Source organism: Aquila chrysaetos, chromosome 7 (assembly GCF_900496995.4).
Source record: "Aquila chrysaetos chrysaetos chromosome 7, bAquChr1.4, whole genome shotgun sequence".
Taxonomy (NCBI): Eukaryota; Metazoa; Chordata; class Aves; order Accipitriformes; family Accipitridae; genus Aquila; species Aquila chrysaetos.
The window spans coordinates 37652863-37676132 of NC_044010.1; the positions used below are offsets into that span (position 1 = coordinate 37652863).

Consider the following 23270-nt stretch of genomic DNA (forward strand, 5'->3'; position numbering starts at 1 on the left):
GCCTTGGCATTGCTGGCACCTTGTTCTAGCCACCTGTCATGGTTTAACCCCAGTGGGTAACTCAGCACCACAGAGCTGCTCGCTCACTTCCCCCAGTGGGATGAGGGAGAGAACTGGAAGAGTAAAAGTGAGAAAACTTGTGGGTTGAGATAAAGACAGTTTAATAGGTAAAGCAAAAGCCACACACACAAGCAAAGCAAAACCAGGAAATCGTTCACCACTTCCCATGGGCAGGCAGGTGTTCAGCCTTCTCCAGGACAGCAGGGCTCCATCACACCTAACGTTGACTTGGGAAGACAAACACCATCGCTCCGAACATTCCCCCCTTCCTTCTCCTTTCCCCAGCTTTACAGTCTGAGCATGACGTCCTATGGTCTGGAATCTCCCTCTGGTCAGCTGGGGTCGGCTGTCCCAGCTGTGTCCCCTCCCAACTTCTTGTGCCCCCCCAGCCTGCTCGCTGGTGGGGTGAGGTGAGAAGCAGAAAAGGCCTTGACTCTGCGTAAGCACTGCTCAGCAGTAACTAAAACATCCCTGAATTATCGACATTGTTTCCAGCACAAATCCAAAATATAGCCCCATACTAGCTACCGTGAAGAAAATTAACTCTACCCCAGCCAAAACCAGCACACCACCTGAGGCGGGGGTCTCAGGACCTGCATGAGAAACCAGAGTCACTTGCAAGGCAGGATATAATGGCTCGAGCACATTTGCATGTCAGTGTGTTCGAATGGCACCACACAAGTGTCAGCTGTATCAGCAGAGATTGCACATCTAGGTCTCTGCATCTAAAATGTGCCCTCAGAATAGGAACCCAAAGGACCAGCATGCTTTAATTTAAGTTATTGGATGAGGTCTTGGGAGCAGGGATAAGGCTTTCTCCTTTACAGGTACATGCCCAAGCCACTAAGGTATAGATCCAGACTCCTGCATGGCATTTTGTCTCCTGCATCCTTAGAAGCTTTTTTTCTGCACAAGAAGGGAGAACAAAAAAAACCCATCTCAGTTTAGCCCACACCTGAGAGATGTGCAGCATCTATCTAGGGTCAACTAGGGCACAAGGAGGACCTGAAACATTCTTCCAGTTCCTATGTTGATAAGTGTAACCTGTAAAATATTGTATAAAGCAGAGTTGGGAAGTGACAACACTTTTCCTACTTTCCATTTTACAGAAGAGAAACAGCCGTAGTAACCATGTTTTGTGGGAAGTCTGATATGGACAGCACATGCTACGAGTGCCCCAGTGGGGCATCGTTGCCATTGGGGCTTACACACTGCAATGCCTAAATTCTGGGCTGTTGTCAGGGCTGGGCATAAGCAAGGTGTTAAAAGGTTTGGTGCTGTCATGTCTGGGTCTGTTCTGGGTCACACAGAGCTGTAACTCTCAGGAACCTGAAGGTCTATGTGCAAACTACTTCTAGCATTTATAAACCCACAGTATGAGTAAGGGTTTTCGCATCTCAGTTCTGGAGTCTGGCAGCTCTGTCCCACCTAAGCCTTACTTCAGGCACCCTTAAGAATACTACTCCGTCACTGAGCTTGTTCTGTACAAATTGCAATGTAGATAAAAATTGTTCACATTATGCATTTATGTAGCAGCTATAAACAGACTTCCATTTTGACTGCACACTATGTCCTTAATTACACAGAAGAAAGTTACTTTCCTTCTTTTTTCCTTTTTTTTTTTTTTGGTGTGAAAACAAACTCAGTATCTGCAGTCAATTCAAAGCCACAGAAAGGTAGCCTTTTTTTGAACCGTGCCATGATTGACTTTGCAATTATTTTTTTCTTTGCTTTCTTGGAAAGCACATATTTATTTTCCATACCTTCCCTTTCCACAGAGCAGCCGTGTGCTTGAGGTGATGAGTACTTAGTAATGACTTTATGAATCATAGCTCACGTATTAACGCTGTGCCCAGCCCATGACTTAGGAGTGAAAGGCAGGAGATGGAGGCAGTCTGTATGGCCTTGTTAACTTGTTGAGAATGAAAGAGGCAGGAAGAGTTACTGAGCTCTTAGCCTGTGACCTGAGGCTGCTTAAGCAGAAATGACCTATGCAGGCAGAAGAGAGGAGCCCTGTCTGCTCTCAGGCTGGTGAGACGCACTACAACGCTGAGCTTTGAGAAGAAGGACCGAGCAAAAAAAGGAGGAGGACTTAATTTAGTTTAAAAAAATGGAACACAAGTTACGCTGATGTCCAGACAGGCCGTTTCTGAAAGGGACTCCTGGGGTTTCCACATATGTCAGATCATTCTAGTCCTAAGCCTCTTTAAAAACATCTAAAAACTTAGATTATCTGAAGCTGGGGAAGGGAGGTTTGCTTAAGTGCCAAAATTCACAGGTTAACAACTATGGCCTTTTGGGGAGGATGACATTTTTAAAAATACTAAGACAGTGGGAGCCTTTTTTTTTTCCTGCTGTGCATGGGATGGGAAATCAGGGCATCCTCATGCTGTTTAAAGACCTCAGACAGAAGCTTCACCCTTCCCTACAGGCAGTTTTAGATGCTGGAGAAGAAGTCAAAATGCTTGTTGCTAAGGTTTAGAGGAGGAGGAGATAAATGGAAATCCATTCCTAAACTTTTGCAGTGCTGGAGACATTAGCAACCGAAACCTGGTAGATAAATGTGAGTAAAATGTACCAAGTAACATGTGGAGTAGAAAGCATTTGCTATTATGTTTAAGTGCTTGCAGAATGTCTCTTTGTTGTTATATTTACAAGGAGCACTTTGCGTGCAGAACATCAATCTCTTACAGAGACAACACATTACTGTGATAGAAATAGTAAATTAGCAACAATACGGATCAGGTAGGGGGGCTCTCAGCAAAGAGAATTTACCTTTATCGCATAAAATGAAAGAGGAAAACCTATTTTATACCTTTATGTCTTTGTCAGCCCACATGACAAGAAGGCAGTTACCCCTGCTGCTAGATGCCTTTGACAACATTGTAAAAAGGCATGCATAACTGAACCAGCTACCACAGGGATTAAATAGTCTGAATGTTTTATTTCAAATGATAGCTGCATTCACCTCCCCTTTCTGGCCCCCTGTCTTGGTTTCGGCTGGGATAGAGTTAATTTTCTTCCTAGTAACTGGTATATTGCTGTGTTTTGGATCTAGGATGAGAAGAATGTTGATAACACACAGATGTTTTAGTTGTTGCTGAGCAGTGCTTACACTAAGTCAGGGACTTTTCAGCTTTTCATACTGCCCTGCCAGCAAGGAGGCTGGAGGGGCACAAGAAGGTGGGAGGGGACACAGCCAGGACAGATGACCCTACTGACCAAAGGGATATTCCATACCATGTGACGTCATGCTGAACAATAAAACCGGGGGGAATTGGCCGGGGGGTGGCAGCCCGCTGCTCGGGGACTGGCTGGGCATCGGTCAGCGGGTGGTGAGCAACTGCATTGTGCATCACTTCTTTTGGGTATTCTTTTATCATTATTATTATTATTATTATTATTATTATTATGATGTTCCTTTCCTTTTCCGTCCTATTAAACTGTCTTTATCTCAACCCATGAGCTTTACCTTTTTTCTAATTCTCTCCCCCATCCCACTGTGGGAGAGTGAGCGAATGGCTGTGTGGTGTTTAGCTGCCTGCCGGGTTAAACCACAACACCGCCCTACCCCAAAACCTGAGCAAGGGGAAGGACTGGAGGGCAGGAGTGCTCCAGAGGTCAAGACATTGACACTATTTTGGACCAAAGCAACAGCATCCCTTTGAAGACTTTTAAACCACTGGAGCGTGCTTTACTTTGCATGCTTTTGCAGGCAGATGTTGTAACAGTAGCAGGTGGGAAATGAAGAGAGGCAAGTCAGAAATTTTTCTGCATTTCAAGGGACAAAAATAAGCCGCTCTGGCCTCCACCAGAAAAGTGGTGGGAGGTGAGGGCAATTCAGCTGAAGCTTAAGCCAGAGAGGTCAGGGCACATCTAGGCTTACCAGTCTGTACCTTCAGTACGTACCCACACTTGCACTTCCAGGAAAACTTGGTCATCTCCAGGCTGCACACAGATATTTAAGCTTCAGCTTTGGGTGAGCTCCTGGACTTCCAGATCTGAGCTCACACTGCTGTCTCACATAGGCTCAGCTGACATGAAACTTGCATTGGTACCAGTCAACCTGGATGGGTGCTCAGTGCTCACCTTCAGCTGCTCCACTGCCCAAAATGACTGGTACCAATGTCTGGCAGTGCTCTTTCTTTGCAGAGCCAAAACCAATGCACGGCATAGGTTTGTTAGACCCATGGCAGTAGATATTAATGCGGGAGGCCAAAACTACCCAAAAGTGGAGAACCGCCACAGAGACAACTACCACTACATTGCTTTTGCAGATCTCCCCCCTGCTTTACCTGCAACAAAGACTATGCAGTTGAAACTCACTGTATACACCAAGATACCCTGATTTAAGACCTGAACCTGCAACTGCTTCCATGGATAGGAGCTAGAAGGAAGGTCCTGGTTTTTCTGTAAACTAGCTCTATCCACTTGTTATGGGCTGAGTAGATTCCTTGTTCTTTCTAATAACAGAAGTTTTCTCATAAATATTTGCTTGCATATCTTGCTCTTACCTAATCATTTTGAAGGACCAATAAAGGAAATAGAAGAATGACAGTTTTGCTTTATTTTGATACTGCTTAGGTTATGTATGTATGTACTTCTGGACTAATACTAGAAGAGCAAAGTGTGCGATCTAAGTTAATCTCATCTCTGGTCTTTCTAAAATTGCCTCTACGAGAGAGTTTGGGCCCATGCTGAAGTTTTCTTCTTCCTGTGATGCAGCCTTCTTGTTTCACATAGTACAGGGTTTTGTTCCTTAATTATGTCTGCGTATTTTAACTGCTTAACTAAGGTGTGGGAGATCTTCTGCAGTTTCCATATACTTCTGCAGGGAAGGAAGAAATTGTTACATAATCCATTAAATGCTGTAGATTGCTAAAGTTTGTAGAAGACTGCAGACACAGTACTTTGTATTCAAGTTATCCAGATGTTACTAATTTCTCCATTTCCAAAGAGTTGCATGACTCCAATTTATTTTACCAGAGGCTATACAGTTAAAAATCTCACCCACAGGTTTGAAGTCCTATAACAATACAAGAACAGAGCTAAGATTCTATTGTTGTACCAAGATTAGAGTTCACAGGTCATAGAGGGTTGCTAAGGAAGCAGAGTTTGAGCTTTGTGAGTAAGACAAAATGACAATTTTCAGCTTTCACTCCTCAGTTGTCTTGCTTGTCTGAAAAGAATAGGAATTGTTATTGTAATGAGCCTTAAAAAATAATTAACTGTGCTCTTTCTCGATTACTCTGAATACAGAGACAAAAAAGAAACAGATGTGTCAATCCAGTCCCTGTGCTTAAGCAACAGGACTGTTATGTATTCCATACATGACCATAGCCAGGATTTCACAGTTATGCAGCTGAGAAAAATAGTATCTGACCCCCAGGCAGTCATTCTGTCATCTAGCAGATTTTTTTTTCCCTATCCTGGGTGGCTTTGTGCTGCTAAGGCTCCTCACAGAGCACCTGCAAACTGTCAAGTGCTTCGGTAAGCAGTTTTGGAAGCCAGTCAGCTGAAGAGGGAAGGGGCATAAGTGGTTGGTCTCGTACACGTTGCTGATAGCTGATGGCGAATGCATCCCTCAGTATGGGGTCCTCAGGCGGTGAATGCTACCCTGGATGTAGGCACCCAAACCAGTTCACCCAGGGACAGTATGTTAACAGTTCCGTATCCTAAATTTGGGGTAAAATAATCAGCTATCAGAAACTTCAGGGTAAATATAATTTAGCCCAGGCTGTCTCTAATGTGGAGACCCTACATGCCCCACCAGTTGAAATAAATGCTACATCTGCTTGCTAGACCTCATTAGCACCATTTAATTGTAATGAATAAACATATCCTTTCTCCAGTTTGACTATTGATATTGGGACCACGTTGGGCATGGATTACTATATTTATGTATCTGTTGTGTCCAAGTCCGTGGGCCTACCATTACCACTGCCCAGAGTATACTCACAAAATGTGTTTTTGTTGAAGAATGCTGTGGGTTTTGAAAATTAAATACTTTCCTGCTACATCCTCAAGGATATTCTCATCCAAAAATTTAAGTTGTGAAGTTAAGGACTCTCCAGTCATTTCTAATCAGAAAGAGACTAGAATGGAAAACCTGACCTTTTCCGACAGAAAATGCACATTTTGACATAGTTTTGTTTTTCAAAACATTCACAAGTTTTTGGTTTGTCCCAGCATGAAACAAAACCAAAATTTGAAACTTAAAAGTAACTTCAAAATTTGGTATTTAGCTGTAAGTTTTAGCTTCATTTAGCTCTACATATCCTTTTTTGCATTCTCGTAGATACAAAAATCCTCATAATAGCAAAGATGATGATAACAACAACACGAAAAATGTATAAAAGCCATGTTTTTTCTGTTTCTGGAACAGAAGGATTCATTCAGAGGTCTTATATTCTCTGTGAAAATGATAGAGAAAACTATCAATGAGTATTAAGAAAGCTGTCCTATTTGACAGCAATAAAGCTGTCAAGGTCTGCTGTCTCACAGCTCACTTGGGAAAGCTTTAATCTGAAGATTTCTGACTCATTAACATGCAGATTATTGATATTATAGCCTTGTTATAGCTCGCTGCATGAGAGCATCTGCATCATGATTCCTCACTTGACCACACACTAAGTTCTCTTCTATTCTGTCCAGGTTCTTCCAACAGATCCTTTGTGCCTGAGTGCCCTCCAGCACCTCATTAAGCAACACATCTAACACCTGCACAGTTTGTTCTCTGTCTTCTCCCAGGGAGGACATCTGGGTGCAGTAAAATGTTCTGTTATGGAGGGACTTCCTTGACATTTTTTAGATAAAAAAACTTATGACCTTAGGCATGAAAAAAGAAAAGTGAGTTGAAATGCATTAGATCCACCAAAAAACCAGCCCAAGTTCAACCCCAGCTTCTTTTGGATTGTGTAGAAAATTTCCACAGCTATTATAATCCTTTTTTTCTGCTACTTAAAAGAAACAATCCTAAAGTTTTTCTCTTTTTTTTTTAAACGCAGCTAAAACCTGTTTGGTAAGATACCTGGACTGCTAGTTCTTACCTGTATTTGTTCACAATGCTCAGAAGAAACTTCTGCAAGACAAATGGGCACATTTCCTGCCCAGAAAAATATAGACCAATGTGAAAAATTAAGATAATATTGCTCATTTTACATAACAGGGAGGGAAAATCATGGGCCTCAGTATAAAAGCCAGCCTTTCCTTGTGATAGTGATCCTTCCCTTGTCCACAGAACAAGGCGACACGGAGGAGACAGGAAGGAGTGTGGCTGTAGTCCTGCTCCATTCCCACCCTCCCGTGCCCTGCCCAGGAGGACCACCAAGTGTTGGGAGAAAAATGAACCCCAGACCATGTAGCAAGTGGAGGAGCAGCCTCTGAGGTCCACACAGGTTCCCAGATATGTTAACCTTTTCATTTGGAGACTGCCCCCTGGCTATGCCCAACTGGATGTGCCTACGAAGCATGCCTGAGCCTACTGCTCTGCTACATTTTTGTTATTTAACTTTATCAATTGTTCTGATCCTTTCCCAGACACCTTTTCTAGAGGCCTTATATCAAGTCTTTAGAGAAGTCGTGTTATTAACTTCCTCAAAATTTATACGTAAAATCTGACAAAATGCCAGTTAGCTGTATTTTCCTTCAACCTACTGGGGATGATATATTTTCAGAGAGGTGGAAATAACAAGTATTTGAACAAGCTACATTCATTTTCCAGAGGCTCAGACACTCTTGAGAGACAAGTGCCTCCCTACTTCAAGATACCATACTCTCCTTAAATAAGATTTGATGCCACGGAAACATTGTGTGTCATCAGCTCCTTGTATGTTCTCTTGCAAAGGGAAGAGGCTTGGAGTAGGAACAAGAGTTGACTGGAAGAAGGAAGTGTTTGTATTTAAACTCCCAGGAGGCTAAAATATTAAAGGAAAAAAATACACTATCAAAGCAAAAAGAAAACAGGAACAGAAGAGAATTAATTGAGGGGGAGAGTAGAAAGTCCTCAACCACATGTATTTGTTTTAGCACTCAGCACTAAATAGAAATACCAAAATCTGTATGAAACACACTTGAAAGAAGTTGTAAAGAGCTCATATTATCATTAAAGTATGAGCCAGATTACTTCCTTCAGCACTCTCAAGATCCTTTCTTCCCCGTCTCTTCCCCGTCTCTGCATCCACCTCTCCTCCATGCTCTAGATAACACTCTGTATTTGAAAAGACCACTGTTACCTGCAGCTGCTAAAAAATGGGCCTAAACAGCATTCCAACCCTTTCTCTGAAGTAAAACTCCTTGATTTACTTTCAGAACAAAAGTAATTCAAACTCTGAAGAAACTAGCTACATCCTTATAAACACAAGCATCCCCTGTAAGAAAAGCATCTCATCTTCTGCTTGGGTCTGTTTGACAAGGGTACGGAAATGAACCAAACTGGCTTAATGATAGCCACCACTGGAGAAAATCAAGAGAAGTGCGTGATGGGCAGCCTCACAGCTGAGTTTGTGCTGGGTACGTAAGGGCTGGCCCAGCAGTACCAACCAGTTCTCCTGCTGGGGGTTTCCTATGGCCATATCTCGCAGCCTTCATCAGTTCACTATGCTTGTCTCCTTCTGTTGCCTAATCGAATTAATTACACAGGCCATGGGAAGCAGCAAGGCAGAGACCGCCCTTACTTAAGTCTGTTTGCAGGCACCAGCAATCTTGTGTCCTAGGCACACCTAATTGATAGTAAAGAGCCTGGTACATTTTTTGTTCGTTTTTAAGACATAGCAGAATTCATTTGGTCAAATGAGAGCATCACTAAGAATGTCTGAACTACTCTTTCTAGTCTTTCTTAGTGGTTTTAATGGAGAGAAATTACTGCTTCTCACATGAAAATCATCTCATCCTAATGCAGATATCTAAAACTGGTCAGAGGAATTGTTCCATAAAAATGCCTGTTTCCCTTCTTGGCTTACCGAGGCAGTTCAGGGTGCCTGACTTCAGCAGAGTCCTACACCGCAAAGGTTGAAATTCAGCTGCACCACCATAAGTAACCAAAAACATAAAAACCCCACAAAAGGATACAGAAGATATGCAGAGGTTAACAGAATACTAGATGGCAGAATTATAATTTCAAGGACACTTTTTGTGCAGCATTTGGCTATGTATTTAAAACTCAGGCTGTCTGGTTCTCCATGTAACTTAGTGAGAAGCTTACCAGCACTCTCTGAGGGAGCTGGGCCAGCCCATACTTAATTGCTCCCCCTCCGAAAGGCAGTAGTCAGTCATCCACCAAAGGCAGGCTGGCTCAGCAAGAAATGATGGAGCACCACTTAAAAGCATATTTTTTCTCCAATGAACAAACGTAATAGGATGATCTTTGTCCTTCCCCTCACATCACCATGATAGATACCCATTTTTGTGGGTACGATTAAAAATTGATTGAAAGTACCTCGTCACTTTCTTCTTTCTTTATAATAGAGTGGAATTATTTACCCAGACAGGTGTTTTTCTGCTAGAGGTCAGATCTCCAATCATTGGCTTTCTGTGGCATAAAAGTAATCAGCATTCATGCCATGGTGTGTTACAAGGATCTCTCTCCTACAGATTTCAAAGAATAAAACAGTTTCATAGCTTTACACTCTGATCCTCTTTGTCACTCTAAGTTATTCTCATGATGGGTCATAGCTTTACTGTTGGAAAGAAATGTCACTGTGTGATAATGGGTTATAAATTGTGATGCTCACACATTAATCTTCTGGCTATCATCTCTCCCCTCCCCTTCAGTCTGAAGGGTTAATAAATATGTTGTAAACATTTTGCCAGAATGAAACTTGTCATAAAACCTGTGGAGTGAAATACCTGTGTAAAAGAAATATGAAAACAGGGAAGTAGCTAGTTTGAGACTGTTTCCCCCCCCCCCCTTATTTGACTCAAAACCCAAATTTGAGTTAAATGATTAATGGTTTAATAATTTCTGGATAATGAATTGTTTCACATCCTGAAATTTTAATCTCAGCGTGCAAAACAAAAGTACACCTGTGAATGCACTAGAGTTTCCAGGACCTTATTATGCTATACTGATTTGTACGTATGAATATGTATATGTGATTATACGTATATATACATACACATATATATATAGAATTAGTATAATCCTTCGGGAATGTAAAGTTTAAAATGCTTTAAAATCCGCAAAAGATTAATTTCTCAAAAATTCATGCCAAACTCATCTGCTGATTATATAGGCTGCATTCACCTGGTCTTCCAAAGAGCTCCTGAAGTCTAGAGGAGTCATTACCAAGTCGCTGAGTATCATGAAACATAAATTTTGGGTACTCAGCATTTCAAGTATCTCAACCTTGCTTGTACCGAGCAAACCCATTTTTGCAGATACTCTTTCTATGGATCACTGGATTGGAGTAAAAGATTTCACTGCTGTGAAGTTCATGCCCAGCTGCTTTTTCTGTATCCATTTTCTTCCACTGCGGATACGGTTTTAGCTTCCCAAAGTCCAGCTTTTCACTGATGGTGAACAATAAATATGAAAGGCTCTTATTGTTTCTCTGTATTCATTAAAGTTGATGGTAAGCTTTAGCTCCAAACTAAAAAACAAATGACCAAGGTAGTAGGCTGATAGACTTCAGGTTTTTAAATCCTTGGAGAAGTCCTCTTTTTCCCAGTCTGTTTGCATATTTAACTGAGATTTGCATTAGCACCAGGTAAGAATAACCATTGTAGTCTGTAGGATAACTGCAACACACGTGAGACCATTCTCTCAACTCCTCTACAGTCAATGCCAGGATATAGGCACTTTTAGGGAGAGATTAGTCTAAATTACTTAAAAGAGAAAATCACCCAAGGACTGTCTCTTTTTTCCCGTAATGTCAGAAGAGTCTGAAGGGCTACTTCACCTATAAACATTTTACAAACTCTTAAAAACACATTTCATAACGCATGTTAACATCTTATCCTCTGAAAACACAAGTAACATAACAAAGCTGCATGACAGAACTGACAACAAAACCCAGCAGCTCTTGCAACCTGAGGGAAAAGCAGCACCTTGCAGCCTGTTCCGGGGGGGGGACCAACCTCAGAGCCCCATGGACCTAGTGAGAGAGAAGTTCCCAAAACGCGGCCTTCAGGGCTATTATCCTGCCAGCAACTCTTCCTTTATGCCGGTGAAAGCTCCCTTCATGTGTCCTTGCTCTTCACTACCACGGCTGGGTATTAGTGGCAAGGTGATGGGTTCTTGTGTAAATTGGTTGTAGGTCGTGTCGAGGTTTCTGATTTTGTAGAGAAACCGGTTTTGTGAGACAGGAGGAAGCACAAAAATTCAATTTTTCTGTCTCGCACTGTCTCCTATACAACACGGCCTTCATTTGTTGTATAGTGCATGAGGCAGCATGTTTTGAAAAGAAGGAAAAAAGGTATCTATCTGCCCAAAAGAACAGAATAGAGTGTTCTTCACACCAAAAGTGACAAGACACGGGTTCTGCTTCAGTTCCCTGTTGTATGAGGGAGGCAGAAAGTTGTGTGATCACAGTAGACCTTCAGGTTTAAAGTTTTTCTACTCCCTGTGGTTTGTCACTGTGACCCAGGATGCTCCAACAGCTTATCCTCCAGGCCTCAGGGCCTTGTCCAAAGCCCTTTTGATTCTTTTGAAAGGTCCCAGTGGACAGGGCACCAGCTCCGTGAAATGTGAATGCTGACTGACTCGCCTATTCCCCTTACAGCTCCAAGCCATGGGAAGGACATTTCCCAAGTGGTCCTATCTCCGCAGGTGGGAGGCTTCACTCAGTTTGCACAAAAGAGAAGACGTACGCTAAGGAAGACTTAAGCACACCGCTAATTCTGAGTGAAATCCCATGATTTGGGTGGGATACTAGACACCCTAATATTGTGGGCAGCTATTTACTTTACAGTATGTAGAACAGATTTAACAGCTGTCCTGAAGAAAAACTGTTCATTTAGAAAGTCGAGTTAGTTATTAAATCTTTGTAAAATCAGCAGCAGAAGTGGAAAACATTGAGGCTTGTGGCCAGAGGCTGCTCTGAGACACACTAGTGCACCATCATTTATGTCAGTGCAGGAGTTACGGAAGAACTGGAAGTAGGTGAGCCTTAAGACTTCTGAAGAACTGACTCTGCTCCTAAGACTTACCTCATCTCTAATGTCGGCGCTGTAGGGGGAAGGAAAGCAAGCAGGGAAGGAGGACAGGAAAGAGCACGAAGCAGCGAATGTGGAAGGAATGCAAGCAGATAAAACAATGATGGAGGCCAGCTCCCCTTACTTTTACGTTCTTTCTCACATCAAAGTACAAGGTGTTAAAAGAATGACTGTGTGGACTGAGGCAGGCAGGGAAAACCCAGGGGGGTCACTGAAGCAGATAACGTGTTTCGCAGGATGAATACAGAGCAAAGGTGGGAAGCTGGAAAGCGTTAGCTGTACAAGTCGTGCTGGAACTTGCAGTAAGGGAGTGGAGCAGTCAGCTCCTACAGGACGTGTTCAGTTTTTGCTTTTCTTTCTGTTTTGGAGTATATCAGTGACAACTGTATATTAAAAGTGCTGCAGTGCACCTCTCTCTTGAGCAAGCTTTGTGTGAATTTTCTCAAAAAAAAAGAGCTAATATCCTGTCTGAAAGACAGCTCCCACCAGTAGCTTCCTAGCTCCATGCTGAAACACTCCCTTAGTCCAAAATTGGAGGGGAATCATGGTCACTCTTGAATCCACATCACTACTTCCTGCATTATTTTGGATTCTCCAAAGAAGTTTCAGAGCCAAATACAAACTCAGCTCAGTTCAGCTTACTTCGTACATCCGATGAGGTCACAACTTGAGAAAGTGCGACAGCTGGCTCCACCACTAAACCACACATGCTTGTCTCAGGGACGAAATATTAAGCATCTGCTGTGGTGTGACATCTCTCAGGGTATGCCCTCACCGTTTTATCCAAGCTGCTGCGTGGGTGACAGTGCTCCATGCATGCTTGTCAGTCTCTTTTAAGTCCTGTTGATTGACTATTGTCTGCAAACCAAGCAGCAGTCAGAGCGCTGATTAACAAAAAGATTTTTAATTGCCACTTCTCTTGAAGTTTTTAGCAGCAAGGACAGAGCCGGAGGTTTCACAGTGACCCCTTTTCAGGGCCTTAATTAGAAGAGCTGATGGAGCCACGCCAGATGAATTCATTGGATTGCTCCTATTCAACAACTTGAGGGCCTGCAGAACAAAGCATGGAGCTCAAGCTCTCATTCTTTACTGGAGAAGTAGGAACCAAAAAGCAAGCCCGATGGCTCTTCTGTTTGTGTTAAACAAAAATCAGACTGTAACTCTCAGGGAACTTTCCATACCTTTGAACTTGAGTCTGAATTTAGTGATGCTTTTGTCAGTGTTTTCAAGGTGGAAAGAAAGGTTTCAGCTATTGCATTTCAAATTCAGATATGCATGTCCATGTAGCCTCGGGCCAGAGACTGCAAAGAATCTGTAAAGTGGTGAATAGGAGATGGAATCTGTGCTCTCTGGTAAAACAGCTCTGTTTTCTTCTTTTGCTCTTTGTTTTTTATTTAACAAGGCATGAACATTGCCTCGCACTGCAACTGCACGCTAGAGAGCAGGCTGCAGAGCTTTGAAACGTAAATGCCATTTGTTTCTACCCTCCCTGGAGTTGTCTCATTTCTACTTATTTTCATTAGTAGAAATGAAAACAAATTAAGGCATGCAACACTCAATAGTGTAGGACTGCAGCAAGCACAACTGCTAGCACCTGGAGCATTTTATTACTACTCCAGTGGTGTCCCTACATTTGAACAAAGCCCAGCTGCCTCAAAACTGTTGGAGGCTGGAAATCCTTTTTTTTTTTTTTCCCAGTCATACAGTTATATGAGGTTCTTGATCTCACAGCTCGGTTCCTGTTTTAACCCCAAAGTCAATTCACTTCCCAGCCCTCCCAGAGGTCTGTTCGCTTGAATGCTCAGGGTCAGATTCTCAGCTGGTTCAGCTGGCTTGCTCCATTTGCTTTAATAACTTTGGTTTTAATATGCTTGTTACTATTAGGCCCAGATATATTTTAATAGTAATATCATACTAAGAATATGGTAAGTACTTTGTTTCCGGCCTGTGAAACCTTCAAACTTATTAATGCAACTATGTGCTCATTCCTTAGTCTTGTTTTCCCACCAAGTTCAATTTCTCTTCCTTGCTAACTCAGTTCCATTTTTCACTTATTAAAGAGGTTCTGAAAACACGGGACATCATACTTTCTTCAGTTATGCAAATGGTCCCAGCCTTTCCGCATGTCAGTCCAACTTCAACTGCTGTTTTCTTCCATTTTTGCTTAGATATGTTGCTTCTATTTTTGTGAGTCTTCGTAATTGCCTGGAGAAGAAACTTAAAGCACAGCAATAACAAAGCTGAGTGTTCTGGAACTTCAGTGACAACATGGCATGAGAGGAATTGCGCCTGAACTATGTTGGTCACAGAAAAAATGACCCCCTGCAATGGGGAAAAGTTCAAAAAAATGAACCCAAGCATTAAAATATGGGCCTACAAAAATACTGAGGTTATTGGTAAAGCATCTTTCCTACTCTTCCAGTCTAGTAGGATGGCAAAACTTGTAAATGAATAACTGAGAAAAGGGAATAGCACGTAGGAGGTCAGAATAAAAAGAATCAATGTTTTTTCTTTCAAATTGTTTTTTTTCCCCAAGAAGAAACACAGCCTCTTCTCAAAAATAAAACTAAAAATACCTTGAAAATTTCCAACAATTTAGAAAGAAAATGTGCTTTTACTACTGAAAATATAAATATCAATAATGTCATATTCTAACATTTCATAATGTGAACAGGAAAAAACAATCTTTTGCAAATATTGTTTAAAATATTGTTCAAAATGTTGTTCATAATATTGTTCACTTTCAAAACAAAAAATGACTGAAGCAGTTCATTTTTTAAATTAAAAGGCTCTCCAGCCTAGACTTTCAGCTGGCGTAACCTACAACTCCTCCCACTTCATAGCCTAGCTGAAGTATATTTTCTTGCAAGGAACCAAATCCCATTGTGAAACATTCAATACACTAGTTTGTTTCGCTGAGAGGTAAAACACCCGTGACATTTCTGTGGCTACCATAAGTGTTGCAGGGTACAGAAGCAAGGTAAACCTGCCAGTATATACCATTACTCCACAGCTAGCGATGCTGAATATTTTGTTGCTTGGTGGTGGGTCAAAGTCCCACGGTAACTCCAGCTGTGGCATGCTGCTAGATTGCTTAGGAAACTAATGGGGTTTGATTCCCTCTGCAGAGGGCCCCATGGCAGCGAGCAGATAATATGCCTACATTTTTACATCCTGCTAGCACAGGAGCAAGCCTACAGCAGTACAGAGCAAATATTTTTCTAGACGCTTGCACTCGCTATATAGCTACCACCTGCCAGTATTTACTAATGGACCGGGCACATGTGAGAATCCACTCCTGTGCTGTGCCAAGTTCACACACAGATGTTTTTTGGAAGTAGAGGGAATTTTAAGGCATCGTGTGTAGTTCTGCATCTTTCCCCTTGCCACACTGCCAGTTATAATCCTCAGTTTTATTTTCTGCAGGGTTTCTTCCCAATGCCTTTTCTTGTTAATCAGGGTGGCATCATGCCAAGTAAAAGGTTTTGGCTATTACTAGAGCTCCTGAGACAGCTTTTGTAGAAAGTTGATACAATTTCCTGCACCCTCTGGGAATGCAGAACCCTAAAATTGCATTGAATCTTCATACTCCTGAATCAACAAGGTCAGCATCTTCCTTGAATCATTTCCCTGCTTGTAAAATACACACAGGATACCAAAGAGATTTACATTCAGTGAAGACGTGATTACATGCTGATCTGACTGCTTCTGCTCCTGGACAGAAAGAAATTCCCACTCCTTGACCCATCTCTGCAAAGCAGTGAGCAGTTTTGGTGGTCTAACTCTAAGAGTTCTTCCTTTACATTCCAGTTTCATTTTTATTATATTACTATTATTTCCTTCTGGAATTTAAGATTACAGCTCTGGCAGGACATCTTAGCTGTCTCCAGGTTAATAAGGGGGTACCCAAATGCACATTCATTGATTCTGCATGCAAGCTTTATAATAACAGAATGGGGTTTAGACAACAAACTGTTTCTATTTCGGATTGGAATATTTACTGCTAGAAAAAAAGAGCATGGAATATTACCAGTCTGCTTACCCATGTCTTCTCAAGTGTCTACAAGCTGTATTTTTGGTGGAAATCAATGCAGGTGAAAGAGCCAAGTCTGTGACAAACGTAATCTGGAGCAAAAGGAGAGAGGAAATCTGTGTTGGTTGGACTCCCCACCTCACCTGCAGGAATTTTAAAATTGCCTCTACTTTGGAATTCAATGATGTACGCAAGAAGAGAAAAAAAGGCCACCACCCCAAGCAAAAAGCTTGAATTAATCATTCAGAGGTATTCTCTCGATTTAAAATTTTTCAGTCTAACTAGCACATACTCTATAGACTATAGAAAAACGAAGAATGAAACAAACTTAGTTTGAAACAGAAAAGTTGAAACATTCCATACTGAAGAAGTCAATCAGAATTGCCTGATTTCTTCAAAGTTTTCTCATTACCTTTCAAAACAAATTTCTCTGAATTGACAAATCTTCATGAAGGGTGTCATTTTTGACAAACCAGTAATTTTGGACAGAATCATTCAGCTGCAACATTTCTAGTCCTGTGTGTAATCTTACCCTGAAATGCTGCTTCTGATAAGACAAGCAAATACTGATCATCAGCATCTGGACTCTCAGATGATGGATAACCAGCTCCCAGCATCCTTACAGCATCTGGCTGCAGCACTGCTGCTGTTCCTGCCTTGCCACCTGATGCTGGCAAACACCACTCACACACCCCAGGCACTGCTCTGCCTTTTGCTCTTTGAAGCTGCCTCTGCTCTTCCCAGTATGCTTTTAACAAAAAGGGCCACATACTAAGTAGGTTCCTTTGGTCTAACTCAACTATGCTATTTTTATCTGGTCCTGTCTTATCCAGGTTGGTTCTTCCCACCCTCCCCATGATCCCTGGACAATTGAAAATAGACGGTAGCTGGTTTATGAATTCACTGCACAGTTCCTGCTTTTGCTCTCTTGGCCAGTGCACACAGAAACACACGTTGCCTAACTTCAGAGCTCACCTTCTGACCTCTCAGCCTCCCAAAGATGTTCTGTCTAGGGGTTCCTCAAGTCCCGGATTTGATAAAGCACCAGTACTTCAGTAAGTCGTCCTAAAGTTGGTGGCCACCTCTACACTTTGAAGAGGAGGTCATCGTAACTATGTATAGACTCATATCCACCCAGAGGTGCTGAGTCTAGGTGACCACATGAGCTTAACATCACAAAGACCTTTTAGAGAGGTATATTTTCCAGGTGTTACAAATCTGTCTTCATCTTGATTAGGAATAGATGTGGAGAAAATTTACTACGTCAGTCACAAAAGTGGACTTTTCTGTGAGCATCCCCACTTTCACAATTCGTTTTAAAAGGAAATTTCATGCATGTTATTCCTCAACAATTGGATGAAACCCCCACCTACTAACACTTCCAGCAGCAGTTTTCAAACTGTTCTATGCAAGTGCCAGGGGCAGACGCATGATCCCATCAAGGGATACAAAAGAAAATCCTGAAGTGATGGCTACCACATTTTTTATCATGGCAGTGTTTTGCATCTTAACAATGAAGGCAGTAGGGTAGAATCTCCTTTCAAATTTTGTGAGTAAATTGCTTTTTTGTAATAACTGGATTTTCCACTGACAGATGGCAGCTACAAGCTGTCAATCATTTTAAATTCAAAGGATAGATGAAGCGCAACAAATGTATTGTTATTGCCTGCTAGGCTGGAAGTATGTCCAAGCTGGTGTATGGTTCCTTTGTGTTATGCCCGGTTCATAGCTTTCACAAGTATAATACTTCTGCCAGGCACTAACTGGAAGAAAAAAAAGGCCACATGCAAATTCTTATGGACTTCATCAAAACCACAAACATCATCAGACCCAGATCCATCCAGAGGAAGAAAAAGAGTCTGGGCGCACAACAAACAACGTTCCCTCCTGTGCAAACAGTCGTTTAAGCAGATGGACCTAAACAAGCAGAACTTTGTTGGAGGGAGGGTAAAAAGGAAAAGAAAATGATTCTTGCTTTGGAAAACTTGTGTGATCTCCAGAATCAGAGCTGTTGCCTTCCAGAACACACGAGCAATCAACCCTGACCACCTCCCTCCTCCCGAGGCCACGAGTGCCTGCGCTGTTTCCCTCCCGCACTCTGAGCCCCTGAGGCTCAGAAAAGCCCACCAGGTATTGCCCAACACATGCCCCGCTCCCATTCCACACACAGGGCTCTTTTTCATGGCAAAGGTTCGCTGGAGGTGCAGCTGACTATCGGCCAGGCTGCCTCCAGCTCCCCTGTGCGTGGCTAGCACTGGCCGCTCCGGCTAGTCCCATCCATCACCAGCTGCTGCCCCCGGCCACGCTGCCCTGCAGCCTGTCCTCCCAGCTAACTAACGTGGTCTCTGCTGGCTGTTGCCTCTGGCCAGGACACATCTCAGCAGCCCCCCAAGGTGCTTCAGCTGTTCAGAGAAGCTGTACACAGCCACAAGGGATCATAGCCTGAGAAAAAGCTGTCATCTGAAAGGATGGTCTTCTTTTGCCCCCCTCAAAACAAACCAAAAAACCACCCCAGAAAACCAAGAGAATACCCACAAACCTGTCCAATCTTTGCTTGCTTAACATTTCTTCATCCCAAGCCAGCTTGGAGTTTTATTGGTTCATTTGTGTGCCCTGTGATAGACTTATAAATGCCCGTTTTTCCCATCTCTGTAATACAATGCCTGGCTTAGCAGAAATGTCTCTGTTTCAGAATGTAGATGCAAATAAAAATCTATTTAGATCTAATAATTTATCAGTTCTAGTCAACTCTTGCACTTCTAAAACAGGGACTAAGTATTTTTGCCCCTTCTGGAGCCTCCTGGAAAGGGCTGTTTTTCTCCCTGAAGCATTTGGGAGCATCTATTCTTGTAATTAAGTGAGAAACATAGGAATAGCCAGCTTGAAACCAGTATATCTGTAAGAGTGAAACAAGCAGAAATTAGAAGCACTGTAATTTAGGCTGAACTGACTCCTGGCTGTCTCCACTTAACAGCAGGCCATGCATGCTGCTCCTGGTCTGGCAGCACGCAGCAGAGAAGGACAGTGGGAAAGCACTGAAAAATGACAGTTGTAATGAAAGTTGCATTGCATTTGGGTCTTTATGGAAATGCTGACTAGTCTGAGCCAGGGTAGTGGTCCTACTTCGGTAAGTTTGTTGAACAACTCTTAACAGTTCTTCTCCCTGTCATCTTTTCAGACCAAACCTGGTCAGCTTTAAAGAAAAAAATGTGTTCTGTTTTTTCAAGTAAAGCTGAAAGCACTCAAAGACAGGTGAAAATCACAGTTTTATACTCAATTTCATGCAGGAAAAAAATAAATTAAACTAAAAATTATTGACGTCTTGAGTTACAGAGCTAGGAAAGCAAGGAAAGCAGCCCTTATGGCAGACAGGGTAACTGTTGCTAAAGAAGACCAGATAAGCAAACTTGATAAAAGTAGGGGGAACTGATACAACACTCCTCTCTGACCACATGTCCTTCACAACACTGGTAGGATGGCAGAAAAGTTCTCTTAATTGTGTATTGGTTTAGAAAAGATTATTATTGCTCTCTACAACTCCAGTGAATGGTGAAATTGGTTGAGACATTCTTAGTTGATGGCATTTGTACAGTACATTGTGTTAAAAATACTTCAGGCTGGGCAACAGGGAGGAAAGCTTCCTATTTCTGGTGACTTTACTATGGCTTTGTGGCAAGGTGCAGCCCCTGGATGAAGAAGGAGCTTGTTCCTCACCCAAGAGCAGCTCCATGTGGAGCTCAGCCTGGTGATGCTTCACTGATGCAGAATGGGGCAGGGCAGACTCAGTGAAGAGCAGGAAGACAACCTGCAGAACATGAAGTTTGGGAGATTAAGTTGAAAAAAGGGGTCTTCTTTTGAAGTTCTTTTGACAGATCTGGGGTCCTGCCATTACAAATGTAGGGATCTACAAACACAGATAATCTTCCAGTTAATGCTTCCCAGTGTCATAATGCCGAGGCCATATTTTTTTTTTTTTCTTTGCTCAACAGTTTTATGGCCTGATAACAGGCCACTGCAAGAACTTAGATTGGTGGTACAGATCTAATTATGTAAAACATAAATAGACTCAAAGGCAGAGCAACAGAAGCCACACGAGCACACTTATTCAGTGCCTCTAATCTTACACTCAGTGTCTTCTGACATAGCCCAAATTAACATTGGTACGCTTTAACTTCGATAGCTTCTGCTGCTGTAGCAGACTGGGAAGCAAATATGTAATCTTTCTGTTGCAACAGGACAGATGTTCAGTGGTTCTCAGAGGGCAAATTCTAGAACAGATCTTCAAGGTGCATCAGGAGTTTCACTTATTTTCTCAAATGACACATCTGTGCCGCCTTCTCGGCTGGAGGCACACATCCTGGCTTCAGCAGATAGGCTATGTTACGCATTTTTTCTTTCCTACAAGATCTCAGTTCAGAATTTCAGGACTTATGTGACAGTTTTCAATACACAACATCTCCGAATCAGTGGTTAAAACCCCAGAATCAGGCTAGCTGCTTGGAGACAAATGTGCCTGACTGTCCTGAATGTCACAAAAGTTTCTTGCAACAGATGACATGTGGTTAGAAGACAGCATCAAAATGGAAATCATGGTGTACAAGAAACAAGTGAGGCACCCGCTTTGAGAATATTTCCCATAAAACATTTGATTTCTTTCCCATTTCCTTATCTGCCAGGTACCTGAGCTGTGGAAGTCTGTCAATAATCTGATGGTGGCTTTGAATTACAGCCTGCATAAAAACCTTTGGTAGGCTTTGGACACAAGAGACTGTGTCTCAATTTATCGGAGCAAACTGTCTTTTTTTTTTATTCCTTTCTCTCTAACTTGTCTTTGTGAGGTTGAATTCTCTGCCCTTCTGGCAATCAAGACCAAGTACCATCAACCACTGAAAACAGCTTGCAGTGGAAGGTTTTCCTCCCCCTTACTAAGACATGAGATAAAACAACAGGTACATCTATCATACTGACAGATAAAGATTTCTTTTATCATTATTTTCACTAAACACCAATGGGAATTTAAGCCTAGTAATTAGAGCAGACCCACAGATCACTGCTGGAGTAATTTTCAATGCCAATGATGATACTTTAAAGATACATTTTTCTGGCCGATCTAGTCCTTTGGCTACCAAAGTGACCCAAAACGGTCACTTTCAGGCTTTGACAGTAAGAAACTCATGCAGCACTCACCACTAATAAGGACACTAATACAAGATGACAGAAGTAAATGGGCCCAAGTTTTTGCTCGATTGCTCCATTTCATTATCGTTCTCAAAGTTTCATGCTGCTTAACGCCTTTCGGAATTAAATAACAGACTGACACTGATGAGCAAACAGTGTCCATCCTAACTGACTGACCCATTTTTTGGAAAGGTTCTGTAAGCATGTGGCTGTTCAGGGGAAGGAAAAAGTGAACAGCAGTGCAGACAAGACACCTAACTTTAAAGCAGACCAGTGAAGTCCCTCTCCACTATTACACCTCTGTTTTCTCTGTGAACCAGTTCATCTGCAGTTACCTGTCACTGTCTCATGAGCATTCAGAAACACTGTCAGCTTTAAAGTTCATGTGCAGAACTACAAACAGTGCAAATGTGCTCGCCGCCCTGTCAGCCAATAGCCTGACCGCACAGAGACAAATATACAAAAAAGCATTTGTTCCATCACAGGAAAATTATCTCAGGGCACCACATTCTACACATATCAGGGTTTATTATGATTCAGATAAGATAAAATCTTCCCTTTTTGTATTTGCTGCTCTGTGTGGAAATGAAATGATTCTCTCCAGTATTAAGGATTTTTTTTCCAGCCTCACTTGATTCTTATAAATCAGACGACATCTCCTGCAAACACTAGCCAGTCCCATGTATTGGCCTAGACTTCATTATTCTTACACTATTATGCAGGCAACAGTTCTATTACTTCTTTGTATTCTAGTCTCCAAGTAGTTGATTTTTAGTGGTGGGTTTTCTTTTTCTTTTCAGATTACTGTATGCTTTCAGGCAGTTTCCTAGTCAGAAGATTCTCCGTATCACAAGGATCACAAGGACTTTTTAGATATAATTTTGACTGCAGTGGAAAAGATGTAAAAAGTCACACAAAAGATTTACCTGTATGAGATCAGAAACAGAGCCATAGTTGTTGTTAGTTAAATTGGCTTTTATTCACATTGTGTTCTCTTATAAGGGAGGTAGTAGGCAAAATGCCCACTTGTGCCTTTATTTTTCACAATTGCCTTCTAGAATTTCTACCGGTTCCTGTGGAAAGCATTAATTAAGCACAATAAGGAAGGCAGAGGCTCCAAACAAAGGCAGGTTGGGTTGATGAAGTTTTGCCACTTACATTTGAATTCAAAAATTTCAATTCCAGCAGTGATTCATATTATAAATCAATTTAGCAAACTATCAGGCTTTAAAATCAATTACACTGGATCAGAAGCCGTGTTTGCAGATAATGCGTGAAGGGGCACTCTTACACAGCAATGACCTTTTAAGCTGGCACAAGCCAGTTTCCACTACTTGGCAAAGTATCCTCCCACAATGCTAAATCAATTATATTAAACCTATTTCAGTCTGTTATTGAGTACATAACGGGAGAGGACTGCTGAGGGCAAATCCGCCTATCCTTCCTCAGAAAGGAAAGAAAAGCACAATTGACCTGACAAAGTTATCATTTATCCCATGTCTGTACTGCACACCTCCTCTTGAAGGAAGAGGAACAGTAAAGAATCAGCAAACATTAATCCATTTTATATATCGCCAAGCTTTCCTCACAGTTTTAATGTCATTAAATTACAACTCTGCAGGTAAAAACAATAGCATACTGCGTGATCATCAGTGTGTGTACAGGAGGGACCATTAGCAGATGATACTTAGGACAGCAAAATCTCCAAATTACTAAGAACTATAATCTGTACAATCTTGTGACGCATCATTAGTTTCATGAGAGATTATCTGATGATTCCTTGTTATTTGCACGGTACACAGGGATTTATAGCCCAGACAGAGATTGAGCACCACCCCTGAGGAGC

The 23270-nt window shown here is 42.0% G+C and overlaps 1 long non-coding RNA gene across 1 annotated transcript; it reads left to right on the forward strand.

The window, feature by feature from the left end:
• The first annotated feature begins 354 nt into the window (after positions 1-354).
• Positions 355-22375, forward strand: LOC115343486. Its single transcript, XR_003924133.1, has 3 exons — positions 355-465; positions 9025-9034; positions 22365-22375. It is a non-coding gene; the product is annotated as an uncharacterized LOC115343486 (long non-coding RNA).
• The last annotated feature ends 895 nt before the right edge of the window (positions 22376-23270 follow it).